Genomic DNA, 7,256 nt, shown 5'->3' on the forward strand with positions numbered 1-7,256 from the left:
AAGTCTAGATTGGTTGGAGGGGTGCGTATAGCCAGCTTTGGATAAAGTAGGGAATGTCAGTCTGGTTATATTTTTTTGCTGTCTGTGTTTCATTGGGGAGATTTTCCTTCAGTTCCTGTCTTAAAGGAGAACTATGAGGTGAGTGCTTTTCACTCACCTCATAGTTCTAGCCGACCTGTGACAATGAGACTGTCACAGGTCGGTTCAGCAGATCGGGAGGTGAGCGAACACATACCGGCGTTCGCTCACCTCTCGATCCTGTCACGGTTCTCTGCCGTGACAGGGGAGGAGCTGGATTCCCCCCTCCCCGCTCCGATCCGCCAGCGCTGACTGGCGGAACGGACGGGGGAGGGGGCGGGTACAGCTGGCTCTGCCTCTAGATAGGCAGAGCCAGCTGTCAGTCACGCAGCTGGGCGGATCCCGGCATAATTGTCAGGATCCGCTTCAGCTGCGGCGTCTCAGTATACCGGGAGCTACAGAAAAAGGAAAGGATAATGAAAGGAAAGGGAAAAGAAATGGGAAAAAGGAAGGAAAGGAAAGTAAAGGGAAGGGGAAAAGAAAATGAAAGTATAATTAAAAGGAAAGGGAAAGGAATGGGAAAAAGGAAGGAAAGGAAAGGGAAGGGGTAAACGAAAAGAAAAGGAAATGAAAAATGAAAAGGTAAGGAATGGGGGGACAAAAAAAAGCAAAGGAAAAGGAAAGAAATGGGAAAGGAAAGGAAAAGAAAATGGAAAAAGAAAAGCAAAAAGGAAAGGAATGGGAAAGGAAAAGGAAAGGTAAAGGAGGAAGATGCGGTTTTCTAATAACCAGTTGTTTTTCACAGATCGAGGAAAAGAAAGGCTACACTATCCGCTGCAGAATGTTCAAGTCTAAAAGTCAATATATTGAATTCTACAATGAAAACGTGAGTTCATTTTTCTATTTGCATTATTCTACAGAGTACAAAAATTAAACAATATTGCTATATAAGCTTGGCCAGGAAAGGAAGGGCAGCCTTGCCCACATGCCTTTCAACATGGGAAGAAGTGGTACCTTGGAAGAGGGGCCAGCAAAGCCTCTCCCACTTGCAAGGCACTTTGTCCCAATGTTGAGGGACAAGACCTCTTTGTAGGGGGAAGCCCTCTTACAATATAGGGCCGTCAGATATCTGCCCTCTCCAGAAAGGGGGGTGGGGGGGATCTGGGACCCACTTACTATAAAGGAGGCTGCCACAAACTCCCACATCCTTTTTAGGGGACAGGATGTAGGAAAGAAGCTCTTGTCTCTCAGCATTGGAAAAAGATGCCTTGCAAAGCCTCCCAACTTTGCAAGGTGCCTCTCAATGTTACAAGCCACATGATCTCATGTGGTACAGTAGTGGGGGCTTCACACTCCCTGACTTAATTTTCCCTGTCACAGAGGCTGCATGGCAGGATAAGGGTCTGATTAGAAAATTAAGGAAAACCCTTAAAGGACTACATCAGCTATAGAAATAATAATATTGTTGTTATTATTTATATTATTGTGCTCATGATGGATCAGCTTCCTGACAGCTAGGAAACTGGAAGTGACCAAATCATTGCCACTTCTGCGTCCATTCAGCGGGGAGGAGATCAGAGAGTGTTCGCTGGTCTCTCCACCGACACACGTGATGCCAAACCCAGGCCCACAGAAGAGGTAGTGCCAGCCCATGGGAAGTGATTGGACAGCTAGAAGTTTGCCAGCCCGTGGCAGTGATCAGGTGGCTGGAAGTTTGCCAGACAATGGAAGCAATCGGGCAGTTGGATGTTTGCCAGCTTGTGGAAGTAATCAGGCGGCTGTAAGTTTGCCAGCCCATGGAAGTGATCAGGCAATTGGAAGTTTGCCAGCCCATGGAAAAGATCAGGTGGCCGGAAGTTTGCCAGCCCATGGAAGTGATCAGGCAATTGGAAGTTTGCCAGCCCATGGAAGAGATCAGGCAATTGGAAGTTTGCCAGTCCATGGAAGAGATCAGGCGGTTGGAAGTTTGCCAGCCCATGGAAGTGATCAGGCAATTGGAAGTTTGCCAGCCCATGGAAGCGATCAGGGGGTTGGAAGTTTGCCAGCCCATGGAAGAGATCAGGCAATTGGAAGTTTGCCAGCCCATGGAAGAGATCAGGCGGTTGGAAGTTTGCCAGCCCATGGAAGTGATCAGGCAATTGGAAGTGTGGCAGCCCATGGAAGAGATCAGGCAATTGGAAGTTTGCCAGCCCATGGAAGAGATCAGGTGGCTGGAAGTTTGTCAGCCTATGGAAGCGATCAAATGGTTGGAAGTTTGCCAGCCAAAGAAAGCGATCGAGCGGTTTGAAATTTGCCAGCCCATGGAAGCGATCGAGCGGTTGGACGTTTGCCAGTCAATGGGAGCAATATTTCTGGGGGGTAGTCTGCTTAAGGGGCCCACTACTGCCGACGTATGGCATACGTCTGTGCAGCAAAAGGGTTGAAGTATTGTAGAGTTGAACCCTAACTGAATGACATTTAGCTTCCTAAAGAACCATTATTATAGACATTTGTCATTCATTTCTGGCGGGATCATTTGTTGGTAATTTTTTGCAAATAAACAAATATAAAAAAAACCTTTTTATCTGCATATTTAACAGACCAAAAAGGAGCGAATAGGAGTTCTTTCATTCTTCGGGTTTACATGCCCTTTAATGCACTCGTTTCCTATTCTCCTCTGTTGACAAATCAGCTCGTTGATATCACCACATACAGACATTTTGGCATTTTTTGATTATTTTTTTTTCTCTGTAGATTAGAAAAAGAAACATTTTATAAGATGGTTAAAGAACTACAAGGGTGTCCTTGGATCAAGAACTCAACGGAACACAAGCTGCAGCAGTAAGTATGTGCAACACCGTTGTAATTTGCTCTACATAAAAAAAAGATCCAGAGCTATTTAAAGCTGAACTCCGAGATAAGCATGTAATGCATTGTTGCTTCTTGAATCTCGGTCAGCTTTGTGTATTTCTTCCAGATCTCTGCAGTAATCCAGTGTGAGAGCTTCCTGTAATAAAGACTGGTTACTGCTGCTCTTTCTCATTGCGCACGGTGGCTGGTCTTGTCTCTCCGCCCCCTCCTGTAAAAAAGACCGGTCACTGTTGCTCTTTCTCCTTGTACAGGATGACTGGTCTTGTCTCTGCCCCCCTCCTGTAATAAAGACCAGTCACTGCTTCTCTTTCTCTTTGTGCAGGGTGACAGGTCTTGTCTCCGCCCCCTTCCTGTAATAAAGACTGCTCGTTGCTTCTCTCTCTCCTTGTGCAAGGTGACCGGTCTTGTCTTCAACCCTCCCACAATAAAGACCACTCACTGCTTCTCTCTCTCCTTGTACAGGGTGACTGGTCTTGTCTCCGCCCCATCTATAATAAAGACCGCTCACTGCTTCTCTCTCTCCTTGTACAGGGTGACTGGTCTTGTCTCCGCCCCCATCTATAATAAAGACCGCTCACTGCTGCTAATCTTTTTATTAAAAGACTCAAGCAACGTTTATATAAAAAAAAATAACAAAACATAACCATAATATTAACTGTACAGAAACAAAAAGCCCCCTCCCACAATAAACGCCACTCACTGCTGCTGTTGTGTAACTGTATCAGCCAAATGATCGGACCAGCTGTGATGTGCAATTTCTTCTTTACTAAACAATGAAAATCAACATAAATTGCACCGGGGAAAGCAAATGAACAGGGGAGTGCAATACAGAGCATTAATATCAACAATAAGGTATACCACAACCACAATATACCAAAGGCGGGGAGCAGTGACTTTGTAACAGGTCCCATTTTTGACCATTCAATAGACATGTGCGATTCATTTAGTTCCGAATCGAAATTGGGATGAAATTTTCGGAAATTCGGACGTATCCGAGTTCCGAATTACAGAGATAACGAATGCAAACGAATCCGAATTTCCGATTCCAAAATTCGTTAGCGGTAGTCTGGCCGAAATTTCGTTTGTTGAACGAAATTTCGTTGCAGAAAAATGACATTTGAGGGAAAAACTTTTTTTCTTTTCTCAAATGTCTTTGCTGCCAGGAACGAACGAAACGGAAACGAAACGAACGTTCGTACAGATTACCGCTAACGAATTTCGTCCGAATCCGGATTCCGAAACGAATGGACTTTTCGGACCAGAATCCCAAAAAACGAAATAACGCAAGATGCGAATCAAAACGAAACAAAATTTTTTTTTGCTGGTGCAAATGTCTACCAATTAATGATCCAATTGTGACTGCTAATGTGATCAAAGACACCAACACTCCGAAGGTCCAGATGGTTCGAGAGACAGAGGCATGTACTTTGCAACCCTCTCATCTTCTAAACCTAAGAAAACAAGAGTTTTATTTTTGTCGATTATAGTTAAAAAAATAATGTTGTCAAAAAATTAGCTTGTTAATAAGAGGAAACATTTACTTGTGATAATCCTCGGAGATATCTGCGTTATAGGAATCTAAACCCCAAAACAAAAAAAATATAATATATTGCAGCTTACCAGCTCATTTCCCTCCCTGGTGATCTTGCCAGTAACACACTTAAGGTCACAGCTTAGAACCAGTAACACACTTAGACCCCGTTCACATTGAGCGATTTATCGCGCGGTAATTCCCGCGATATCGCGGCAAATTACCGCGCGATATCGCGATCCAATGCAATCCAATGGGGCAAAGAGTCCTGCTGTCGCAGGTCATGTGTCGCTACAGCAGGACCCTTTTTGGAGCGGATTTAGCCACGATTCAAGCTTGCTCAATGCAAGCTTGAACGCGACATCGTGCGGCAAATCTCGCGATGTCGCGCAATATGCAAATCGCACGACAAACGCGCGATTTGCATATCGCGCAGTGGGAACGGGGCCTTAAGGTCACAGCCTAGAACAGGAAGTGAGGACTAAGGTATCACCCACATAATGAGGCAGCCTGAGGCTGTTGCCTCAGGCGTCATCTCTTTGGGTCACCTGTGGGGGGCAGCATGGACACAATGCTTGCAGACCTGCCACCCTCTTTACAGGCAGAGCATGCCAGAGCCCGGCAGGGAGATGTATAAAAGCCATATGTATCTCCCAGCCCAGTTCTTAGCAAGATGGAGAACTCTGGCCAGCGTTCTGCCCAACTCCTGGCAACCACTGGGGTTGGTGAGTTGCCACCAGCACTCCCCAACCCCAAACAGCCTTGGGACCAGGGACGTGCGGTCAGGAGAGGCAGATAAGGCAGAGCCTAGTATAACGGAGGAAAAAGCTGTCAGCTTCAAGTCTGAAGCTGACAGCTTTTTCTCCATTCAGATGGCCTTGTAACAGGTTACACAGCAGGGAACTCCTCCCCACTGTGTAACCTGTCATGGACGGAACGGTGGGTGTTAATTACAGGCAGTGCTGCATCCGGCTTTTGACAGGTAGTTAGGTTACACAGCAGCGGGCTTCCCCACCGCTTGTGTAACCTAACTTGTGGGGCAAGAGGTGTCACGGCCTCTACTCTGTGTTAGAGGTGTGAGCTCTGTGGATGGCTTGGACCAAAAGCAAAGCGCCATTGGTCCAAGCTGTCCAAACAAAAAAAAGAAAGAAAACCCCACCAAGGCCTTTGATCTCGATGCCTCAGCAGTGACGAGCAAGTGAGGGACCGGGAGGCTCCTCCTGTCTCCTCCCTTCCTTCTCCATCCTCCTTCACACTAGCTTGGGGATGGCGGCAGGGCCGGATTTACTCTCTATGCTGCCCCAAGGCTAGGTTCCGCAATGCAGGCTGCATACAAGTGATCTCGGCGACATCACAGAGATCACTTGTACAAAACAAGCGGCTGCTTCCCCGCTGTACATTTTAGTCCTGCTTGCCCAAAGCAGGGTTAAATGTAGAAAAGAACTACCCGCCCGGCACCCGGAACTACATTTCCTGGGCATCGGGAGATAGGAATTCCACACCCCTGCTGCCCCTCTACTCCCTGCTGCGCCAAGGCCGGGCCTCGGTTGGCCTTGTGGGAAATCCGGTCCTGGGATCGGGTTGGGGGGGGGCAGGGCTACGATGGGCTGGGCTACAACGGGATCTGGGTGGTGCTTTGGTGGGCTGGGGGCGGGGATTGGCATGCAGGGGGGCGAGGCTGGGAAATGCCTCACCCGGAACCAAAGGTACCTCACGTCACTGCTAGGGACACCCCTGTACAGAACCCCTCTCATTATCTCTGTAACATGCAGGAAGTTGTTCTGTAGTTCACCGAGATATCTGAGAACATTGTAACAATGGTCCCAGCACAAACAGAGAGCGCAGGAAGGGCTTACAAGATTTCTGGCAGGATGAACACTTTTTTTTTGCTCTTATAGAAGAGATAAAATGAATCCGGTGAAATAATATACAGTATCTATCAGACCAAAAGGAGACAAATAAGAGAAGCTGATTGCTGGGCTGTTGATACACTTATATCTGATACGGCTGTTTGCTGAGTGTCCATTTCATGAAGCCAACCCCCCGATAACACGTTCAGCGTTCGGAAGGCTTTACGTTTACTTCAGCGTATTCTGCGTGAACTTTGACTGCCATCAGATAAAACAGATCTGCGCCATAAATAGTTACAATATCCCAGGAAAGTTACAGAATTTCCGCAATAAAACTTCCCTTTCGGTGGCCATATACCAATAAAAGGCTGATTATACGTTGCAGCAAAGGTGACCCTCCGATAAGAAGGGATCGGCCAGTCCGCAGCGACCTGATTCCACCCCACTGATACTCCGCGTGGCTGAACGCCGTACACTCTGCGATTCCTTCAATATGCCCCTGAGATAGTTTTATCAGCTCTAACCCAATGACATAAAGGGGCTCATTTATCAGAGCGGATATCCCTATAGGCTCGTCTTTGCTTTTTGCGGCCCATTCGTAGAATGCGGGCCGCCGCATGGAGCCTGAGGTGTCCTATGGAGTAGGGTTGCCACCTGTCCAGGATTCACCCGGGCAGGCCGGGTTTTGAATGCTGTGGCCGGGTTTCATGGCAGCAGAAACCCGGACTCAAGATGTCAGGCAGACAGGGGCAACGAAAATTAAGATAAAAGTGAAAATAGTCTCAACTGTGATATTTACATATGAATGGGCGTCACTGGCGTCACCTGGGTGACACCATTGGAGGGGTGACACCAAAATGACTCACAGTCATTTTGGTGTCACCCCCCTCTGAAAAGTCGGGCGCTCGGTCATGGACCGAACGCCCGACAGTATCAGGAGAGAGGAGGGGACCCGGCGGCATACCTTATCCCGCCGGGTGACTGTCCCCTCCTCTCTCTGCCGGAGT

The sequence above is a fragment of the Nanorana parkeri genome, unplaced genomic scaffold (genome assembly GCF_000935625.1).
Source record: "Nanorana parkeri isolate BGI_ZX_2015 unplaced genomic scaffold, ASM93562v1 scaffold416, whole genome shotgun sequence".
Classification (NCBI taxonomy): domain Eukaryota; kingdom Metazoa; phylum Chordata; class Amphibia; order Anura; family Dicroglossidae; genus Nanorana; species Nanorana parkeri.